General features: G+C 35.0%; 1 pseudogene; it reads right to left on the reverse strand.

Annotated features, from left to right (window-relative positions):
• Positions 1-524: 524 nt before the first annotated feature.
• LOC126634609 (agamous-like MADS-box protein AGL29) lies at positions 525-1,235 on the reverse strand (annotated as a pseudogene).
• Positions 1,236-10,215: the final 8,980 nt, after the last annotated feature.

The raw sequence follows: 10,215 nt of genomic DNA on the forward strand, positions 1-10,215 counted from the left end.
TTTTCTTTTTTCTTTTTAATTAAACATGTTAAATTTTTATTGGTCCATGTAATTTAGTCAGTAATTTGGGTACTCCCCAATGAGTACCCAAGTATTTTCCCATTGGAAATTGCTTCTCTTTTTTATTTTGATGGGATTTGAGATTGCTTCTCTAAAAAGCACTTTTGTACATAACATTTTTTATAGAACTACTTTTATTAGAGATTTGTTTAAATTTTAATGTTCTACTTGCGAAAGCATATGACAATTGAGTTTTTGGTCAATTTGAGTTAATCAAGTTTTTTTTTTCTTAAATTTTCCATAAGACAAATATTTAAACTTAAATTTATATAATCAATAATTAATCATGTGCAAATAACTAGGTAAAGAATGTAATGTTAGTTAATATGCAAGAAAAACCTAATAGAACATGAAGAATGTGTGTAACCTGTTCGGTCATGATCCCTAATCAACAAAAACCCTCCACCAAAAGCCATGACTACTAGAGAAGGACATTCTGATACAAGCACTTCTTAACATTGATATTACAAGAAATAATAAAATTCACGTCCCATGCACCCTATGCACCCTTGACCCTGGCTTAATTTTGGAGGACTCCATGTATCATCCATAGACAAGAGAGGAGAAGTGATCGGAAAGAGTAGTTTCCCGAATCAGCTGATTGGTTCGAACCTCCACATTGTGCTTCAACTTGTACATGGCTTCCCTGTACTCTTCTAACTCCTCCAAACTACTCATCATTCCAATCGGTCTCTCCCACCACCCATAAGAACAACCTCCTTCATCTCCTCCTTCCCACCCTTCAATATTTTCTCTTCCTTCAAGAGTCTCGAAGCTTTCTCGTAATCTTGTATTTGCTTCTTACTATACTACTCATATTAAGAATTAGTAGAACGATGAGTGTTGTTTATTTGAGGATGATAATTATCTGGTTGACCTGCAGATAATGAGGCATTGTGACTAACGTAGCGTTCGATAATGGCGTCAGGGGAGGGACTTACGAAGCAGAACACCTTGCCACTGTTTGACACAACGATTGCTCCCGCCTCAGCACCAGTCAAAACGCTGAGCTCTGCTGTTTTGTTGAAGAGACCCCTTTTGCGCTTGGAGAAGGTCACGTGACGCTTGTTCTTGTCTTCAACTTTCTTTATTTCAACACTTCTTCGGCTTTTGCTCTCCTTTTTCCCATTCTCAGTATCTTTGTTTGTGATCCTATTATCAGGACTCTTAGCCATTAATTGTAAGTAATAGTACTTGTGATATCAATGGCAAACCCAGAGGGGGAAGGGAAATTAATGGCAAACCCTAGAAAGAAGGAAAGTGATGGCAAACCCTGCTAGATAGAAAACTAATGTAAAACCCTAGAATATTGTTAAGCAATCTTGGAGAGAATATGGAAAACCCTAGAATATTGTTAAGCCTCGATCTTCAATATTTCTGTTAAATATTATTTCATTGTTCATACGCTGTTTGCATTTTATTATTTATTAGCATATATAAATTTATCACAGATTGTTGACATATCTCCAAAACTTATTAAGAAATGTGAACGGGTAGGTAATCTCTAAAATGCAGGCTAAAAATATGGACACGGTGATACTACAGATAATTACATATTTTTATCTGACTCTACCCCATTAAATCTTAGTCCTTTTCCAATAAATATTTCTAAACTTTCTAGCCGATTAACCGAATCCTAATCCGTTTCTTATAATTACAAACGTTTATTAATTAATTAAAATATTCCAAATTATTACTTGGCGTTTTGAAGGGAGTTTTAACTCTCGAGTTATTTATGGAGCTTTGAATATCCTTAAATAGAATATTTTTAGCCATGCAAGATAGGCTAAAAGATGCTGATTTAGGAAGTCACGTTGGTTACCTAGTTATAAGGCACGACCAGCCGATTCATTGTAGGGAATCATGTTGCCTGCCGCCACCATCTAGTCCTTATAGCAGAGGTTGTGAGACGGAGGAGAGGTGTCGAGGTGGTCGTAAATTTAAATAAATCTTCACGACCACAAGAGATTGATGAAACTTCAAGCCATTACCAAAGTCTACCATTTTCAGCAAAAGAGGCCGGGTGTCCATTCTTTTATATATATACTATATATATTGTCCTTATCTAATCTCATTGTGAGATTAGAATGATGTAATCATAAAAATCCTCTTATTCATAACTATTTAATTCATAATTTTTTCTAAATACAATTAAGTTCAGTTCTATTTTTTTATTATTTGCATCAATGACTATTACACGAATCTGGCAAATATTGAATTCAATACAACATGTGTAGTGAAAAACTATTGAGCTTCGTTCTTTCTGAACCGGCGATATATTTGGAAGAGCAATGACTATAGACTAAGAACAAGTTGATTCTTATTAACAAAGTTTATATGTCAATTCAATCTCATATTTAGGTAACTAGGTCGCCAGAAGAGAGATAACTCTAGACAAGAACTAGGTTATTGTTGGTGACCAAGTAATGCATTATTTGACCATGCATACGAGTAACTGGTTTAGAGGAAATCAAATGTTATTATTTTTCGAATTGGTGTGTGTACAAAAGAGGTAGCAGGTTCTTAGGATTTTCATTTCATTTATCATTTCTTAATCCGAAGATAAGTATTCCATATCTTTAAATCCTGTTTGATAATCCCCATTGTCCTCTAGTTATCTTAATTGTTCCAAGGATCAATTGGCCTTATCCAACACATTTACCCTTTGTGTCGTTGCTCACTTGTCGTGCTCTTTCTACATGGAAACGACGAATACAAAAGTTTCTTAAATATCTGCCCATGGATAACGAGCAGGCGTTACGTTGTAAGGGGTGACGATGCATGCTTCATCATCGAACTCATATACAATGATTGTGAGGGGGAGAACATGTGAGCTGGTCTTAAATTAGAATAATTCTTTTGAAACACAAGAGATAATGATCTTCAAGACATTACCATTATGCACAAATTTACTACATAGTTCTTCATCTAACTATTTTGTAAATATGATGTGATTACAACGCATAATCTTTTTTCTTCATTCATCAAAGGACGATAGTTCTTTGAAAACTAATTCTTCGTTGACCAAGTGGTCAGCGACTTTGTAGACAAATGCGGTAAACACATCACTCTAATTCGTAAGAAAATGATCATGAATACATACTTGTATCAGAAATTCAAGGGACAGATTGATATTTGTAACCGGTAGATATGTTAAAGCTACAAATATCACAACATAACTAACATCAGAACTTGTCTATTACAATAACAGGCTAACTGGTTTATGCATGAGCACATAAATAGGTTGCAAACCGTTCAAATAGAAAATCTTAACTTTGTTTTTTTAACGTGTAACTTTGCTACATCAGTGGAGATAGACCTCTCCATATGAAACTAGCATAATGGAAATATGTGGTCATCTGCTACGATCTTGGAAAACCAGAAAATCAGTGTCCTCGTTAGTTTCTCACTATTTAAGGATTTAACAGTGCTGAAATGATCAACTGGATATCGGCCAACAATATATATGCTACAGGTAGCTTAACCTTAACCAGTTTTGCTGCTTATCCAAACAACTTTATGACAGTACTAGAACTTAGAGGGCAAAAACACAAAAACTTGTAAGGTTTAGTTCAATGTTCTTGTTTTAGAACAATTACACTTCCAAGCTGAAATTCAAAATTTAACTGGTTCTCGCACTTGAGCTTTTCAAATTTAATGAGTAACTGTTGATTGAGGTCACTACTTCTAAACAGTGCAACAAATATACCCATACATACCGCATTTTCTGAATGAGGATACATGACATTTCTTAAAACATGTTACCAATTTGTGGGTTTCTTGTTTCATACACCTGATGATGTGTCTATTTTTTTTTCCAGAAATGGAAGGACAGTGATAACGGAGGAAGCATTGAACATGTGGTGTGAAAATTAACTTGACACACAAATTAAACCCTCTTTTTATCAATTGTAGCAAAGTATGTAAGTAGGGATCGTTCTAGACCGGGGATTAGGAGGGATTGCTAAATCACTTGAAAACTGACTCAAATACGTAAAAACAAGTTTAAAACACTAAACTAGACTCAAAGAAAGCAAAACTAAACTCTAAAACACTAAAACAAACCTAAAGACTCAAAACAGCCCAGAAACACTCAAAACTGCCTTAAACCCCCAATCTGGGCAGTTTTGAACAATAAACACAACTTGGACGAAAATTGGTTTTAACTTGACTTAAGACACTTAAAAACAAAAACTAAAGTGATTTCTAACTACTATGACTCAACAAAATAAAGGGGGATTGATTTTGGACGAATTTAAAAACAAAACAAAACTTGTAAACTAGAGTAGATTTTAAAACGAATTTGGTGAAAGAGAATGGATGGAAAGCTAGCTAAGGGGTTCTTCTCCACACATGTTATACTCGCATACAAAACGATTTCTAATTGCAATTCAATAAACCATGAATACTCAACACTCCAAGTTAATTAGATCCGCTTAAATTAACTTTCAGATTTCCCTTATATCAATGAATTGGACGGAAAAAGCGCATCGCAACCAAATTATTCCTCAAAAGTTCCCTACATGAAAGCGCATAATAGAGATACAATCAAAGATCATTACCTTCAATGGAAGTCATAAGCATTGACGAGGCACTCGTAACTATGAAATCGCATAAAACTTATGCCAAGAATTCACTTAACGCAATTGTGATCAACAACTTTTACTACTTATGAATATAAGTTCATAACTATTAGGTGAAACTCCCTTACATTTTAGCATCAAACTTATGCATGAAAATTAAGCGTGCACTCTCAACCAACATACACAAATCAGTTTTAATTCATATAGATAAGTAAATTGAATCCACAACTTATGAAACGCAATTAGAAGTAATCAAATCATATAGCAAGCATAATCATGGTTTCGAATCCCCCCTTAGCCAAGGGGGGTTTAGTTCCTCATACGTACAAAACAAAGATTATAAAACTTAAACATTGAAATCAAAGGAAAGGAAACACCTAAAACTCCCAGCAACTCGGACTTGAATGGCATGCACGTTCCAAGGTTCCTCCTTCTCTTTGCCACGACACTTGGACTTTGGACAGGTTCTTTGGGTTCTTTAAATGGTGGAGAATGGATGGGGAATGGGTGATGGTGTTTAGTGTTGATGGGGGATACGGCTAGGGATGATTTTGGGCAGAAATTAGGGACTATGGTGATGGAAAGGTGCGGCAGAAATCAAGGATTGAATTCTGGCATGAATGGTTGTGTATGAGAGGTGGTGATCTGATCTAAGGGTTTATATGAGTATATATAGGCACTTAAAACCCTAGGGGAATCAGATATGGACTTGAATAACCCAAATCCACAAGGAATTAGGCTTAGAAATCAGAATCCACAAGGGAAAAGGTTCACCAAGGTGCGGCAGGAATTATAGGATATGGATAGGCCTTCTAGAATGCCTTGCAAGGCAAGGAAAACAAGTTCTAGAAAGGGGATAGGTGCGGCACCTTATATGTGCAGGGATAGGGCTTCTAGAAATCTAGTTTTAAGCATTCTAATCTAGTTATGAACCCCCCTTCTCAGCTAAAGTATCAATGGATTCAGATTTGGATAAGATAGGATAGGATAAGGTTTGTTTGGATAAGATAAGGTTATGGATGATGTTTTGGATAAGATTTCTTCACTTGAGCTGATTTTTTTACTTTAATTCTCCTTCGTCAAGTAGGAAACCTTGCTTGAGTAGGAATCCTCATCCTTCTAGGAATCCATTTTTGACTACGAATCCATCCTTCGCTAGGACTCCTCCGTTGATTAGGAATCCTTCTTTAATTAGGAATCCTTCGTTGATTAGGAATCCTTCTTCAACTAGGACTCCTCAAATCTTCAAATCTTCATTCTCGTCCATTCCCTTGGCTCCAAGTATGTGACTTCCATTCCAAGCTCCATTTTGCTCCAAAAGGCTCCAAATTGCATCATTTTATGTAATATGCCCTTAAAACCTGAAAACACATGAAACTAGCTTAAAAGACTACTTTAAACTAAGAAAACATAACAAACATGCATAAGAACTAGCTAACTAAGGCGCATAAATATGCTCCTATCAACATGGTTGATTATCCCAACCCTTAATTGTGCTTCACTAATACTAGCTTAAATATTTGTATGATCAAGCTACGAAGTAATGAAATTCTGTGGTAGAATATAAACATCATAAGATATGTTATGGTGTACTATGACCTTAAGTTTGCAGTTGAAAAGTTGGTAATTAATGTAGTGTCGTGCAAATGTTGTTTCTTTAATATTTTCTTGCCATCCCTTAATATCACTTTGGTTGCCCATTTGTTCATTTTTGTTTTAAATTTTAAATTTTTTTTAAAAAAAAAAAAAAGCATTTCGACAACTGTATATTTTTTACAAAACCAAGACCCCGGTTTAAAAGCGAAACAAATTTCTTGCTTCACCCTTCAATCTAGAGTTGTCCTGTTGTTGAAAACCATATATAGAAATTTTGAGTTACAAAACAAGATGTCACAAAGACATTAAACCAACAATGAATAAACAAAATTACAACAAATGTTGCCTAAAATTGTCAAATGCCATCACATTAAATGGGGAATTTCTCAAATCCATGGCATCATCACCTCTTCCAACTCCCATTTCATCTCCCACATTCATCATTATCTGACTAGTCTCTATAGAGACCAAGTTGAACCATTTAAAATTTGTTCTGAAGAAATGGCCATGTCCAAGATGTTTACACTTTGCATTGTTGTTGTCTTGGTGTGCTCGGTTTGCATCGAAACAGCGAGTGCAAAATCCATTGGTTATCCAGTCATAAGGCACGACCAACCAATTCATTGTAGGGACTCACGTTGCCTGCCGCCACCTTCTAGTCCTTATGGTAGAAGTTGTGAGCCTGAGGAGAGGTGCCGAGGTGGTCGTAAATTAAAATAAATCTTCACAACCACAAAAGATTGATGAAACTTCAAGACATTACCAAATGTCTACCATTTTCAGGTGAAGAGGTCGGGTGTCCATTCTTATATATATACTATGTATATTGTTCTTTATCTAATCTCATTGTGAGATTAGTATGATGTAATCACGAAAATCCTATTATTCATAACTATTTAATTCATAATTGCTTCTAAATACAATCAAGTTCAGCTTTCTTTTCTTATTATCCGCATCAATGACTATTACATGAATTTAGCAAATATTGAATTCAACACAACACATGTAGTGAAAAACTATTGAGTTTCGTTGTTTCTGAACCGGTGATGTATTTGGAAGAGCAATGACTCTAGACTAAGAACTAGTTGATTCTTCTTGACAAAGTTTATATGTCAACTCGATCTCGTATTGAAGTAACTAGGTCGCCAGAAGAGAGATAACTCTAGACAAGAACTAGATTATTGTTGGTGACTAAGTAATGCCATATTTGACCATGTATACGAGTAACTGGTTTAGAGCAATTTGAACAATTTGTAAATCAAATGTTATTATTTTTAGGATTGGTGTGTGTACAAAAGTGCTAGCAGCTTCTTAAGATTTTCATTTCATTTATCACTTCTTAGTCTGAAGATAAGTATTCCCTATCTTCGAATCCTGTTTGATAATCCCCATTGTCATCTAATTATCTTAATTGTTCCAAAGATCAATTGGCCTTGTCCAACACATTTACCCTTTGTGTCATTGCTCACTTGTTGTGCTCTGTCTGCATTGAAATGACAAATACAAAAAATTCTTAAATATATGCCCATGGATAACGAGCAGACGTTTCGTTACAAGGGGTGAGGATGCATGCTTCATCATCGAACTCATATACAATGATTGTCAGGTGAGCTGGTCTGAAATTAGAATAATTCTTCCGAAACACAAGAGATAATGATCTTCAAGACATTACCATTATGTACAAATTTACTATATAGTTTTTATCTAACTATTTTGTAAATATGATGTGATTATAACACACAATCTTTTTTCTTCATTCATCAAAATTTAATTGGTTCCCGTGCTTGAGATTTTAAAATTTTACGAGTAACTGTTGATTGAGCTCACTACTTCTAAACAGTGCAACAAATATACCCATACATACCACATTTTCTGAATGAGGATCCATTACATTTTTTAAAACATGTTACCAATTTGCGGGTTTCTTGTTTCATCCACCTGATGATCAAGCTACGAAGTAATGAAATTCTATGGTAGAAGATAAACATCATAAGATATGTTCTAGTGTACTATGACCTTTAGTTTGCAGCTGCAAAGATATGGAAATTGGTAATTAATGTGGTGACATGGAAACGTTGTTTCTTGAAATTCTTCTCGTTCTCCCTTAATTTCACTTTGGTTGCCCGTTTGTTCATTTTTTTAACCGGTTAGAACTTGTCTATTGCAATAACGGGCTAATTGGTTTATACATGAGCATAGAAATAGGTTGCAAATAGTTCAAAATAGAAAATCTTAATGTTACCTTTTTAACATGTAACTTTGCTACATCAGTGGAGATAGACATCCCCATCTGAAACTAGCATAATGGAATTATGTGGTCATCTGCTATGATCTTGGAAAACCTGCAAATCAGTGTCCTCGTTAGTTTGTCGCCATTTAAGGTTTTAACAATGCTGAAATGATCAGCTGGATATCGGCCAACAATATATTTGCTACAGGCAGCTTAAGCTTAACCAGTTTAGCTGCTTATCCAAACAACTTTATGACACTAGTAGAACTTTAAAGAAAAAAACACACAAACTTGTAAGGTTTAGTTCAATGTTCTTGTTTTAGAACAATTACACTTCTAAGCTAAAAGTCAAAATTTAAATGCTTCCCGCGCTTGAGATTTTCAAGTTTTACGAGTAACTCTTGATTGAGCTCACTACTTCCAAATAGTGCAACAAATATACCCATACATACCACATTGTCTGAATGGGGATCCATGATATTTCTTAAAACATGTTACCAATTTGCGGGTTTCTTGTTTCATCCACCTGATGATGTGTGTATTTTTCTTTTTAGAAATGGAAGGACAGTGACGACGGAGGAAGCATTGACGACGGAGGAAGCATTGAACATAGTGGATTTTCCAAACCCTTAATTGTGCTTCACTAATACTAGCTTAAATATTTTGTATGATCAAGCTACGAAGTAATGAAATTCTGTGGTAGAAGATAAACATCATAAGATATGTTCTAGTTTACTATGACCTTAAGTTTGCAGTTGCAGAGATATGGAAAGTTGGGTACTTTTTGCTATCCCTTAATTTCACCTTGGTTGCCCATATGTTCATTTTTGTTTTAAATTTCTTAAATTAAAAAAAAAATCATTTCAACAACTGTATATTTTTTACAAAACCATGACCCCGGTTCGAAGGCGAAACAAATTTCAAGGGTCACCCTTCAATCCAGGGTTGTCAAGTTGTTGAAAACCATGTATAGAAATTTTGAGTTATAAAACAAGATGTCACAAAGACATTAAACCAACAATAAATAAACAAAATTACAACAAATATTACCTAAAATTGCCAAATGGCAACACATTAAGTAGGAAATTTCTCAAATCTATGACATCATCACCTCCTCAAAATCCCATTTGATCTCCCACAATCCTCATTGTCTGACTAGTCTCTATAGAGACCAAGTTGAACCATTTAAAATTTGTTATGAAGAAATGGCCATGTCCAAGACGTTTACATTTTGCCTCGTTGCTGTCTTGGTGTGTTTGGTTTGCATCGAAACATCGACTGCAAAATCCATTGGTTATCTAGTCATATGACATGACCTACCAATTCATTGTAAGGAGTCACGTTGCCTACCGCCATCATCTAGTCTTTATAGCAGAGGTTGTGAGAAGGAGGAGAGGTGTCGAGATGGTCGTAAATTAAAATAAATCTTCAGGACCATAAGAGATTGATGAAACTTCAAGCCATTACCAAAAGTCAACCCTTTTCAACAGGCTGTTAGAAATTGTAAGGGGTATTTTGGAGTTTGCATACAAATGTGAAAATATTATTGATACAAAAGTTGGATTTCTAATGGGCACCATTTACAGGAGTCCAAACACCTCCCTCACCCAAGAATCCAATTCCAGACATTTCAGGAATTAGATCCCTGATTTTATGAGGATCTCAACATTTTTCTGATTTCTGACATCTTAATAAACAATTGAATAACTAAGGATATATACAATTTCGTTTCCCACTATTCCATTC

This window comes from Malus sylvestris, chromosome 9, assembly GCF_916048215.2.
Source record: "Malus sylvestris chromosome 9, drMalSylv7.2, whole genome shotgun sequence".
Taxonomy (NCBI): Eukaryota; Viridiplantae; Streptophyta; class Magnoliopsida; order Rosales; family Rosaceae; genus Malus; species Malus sylvestris.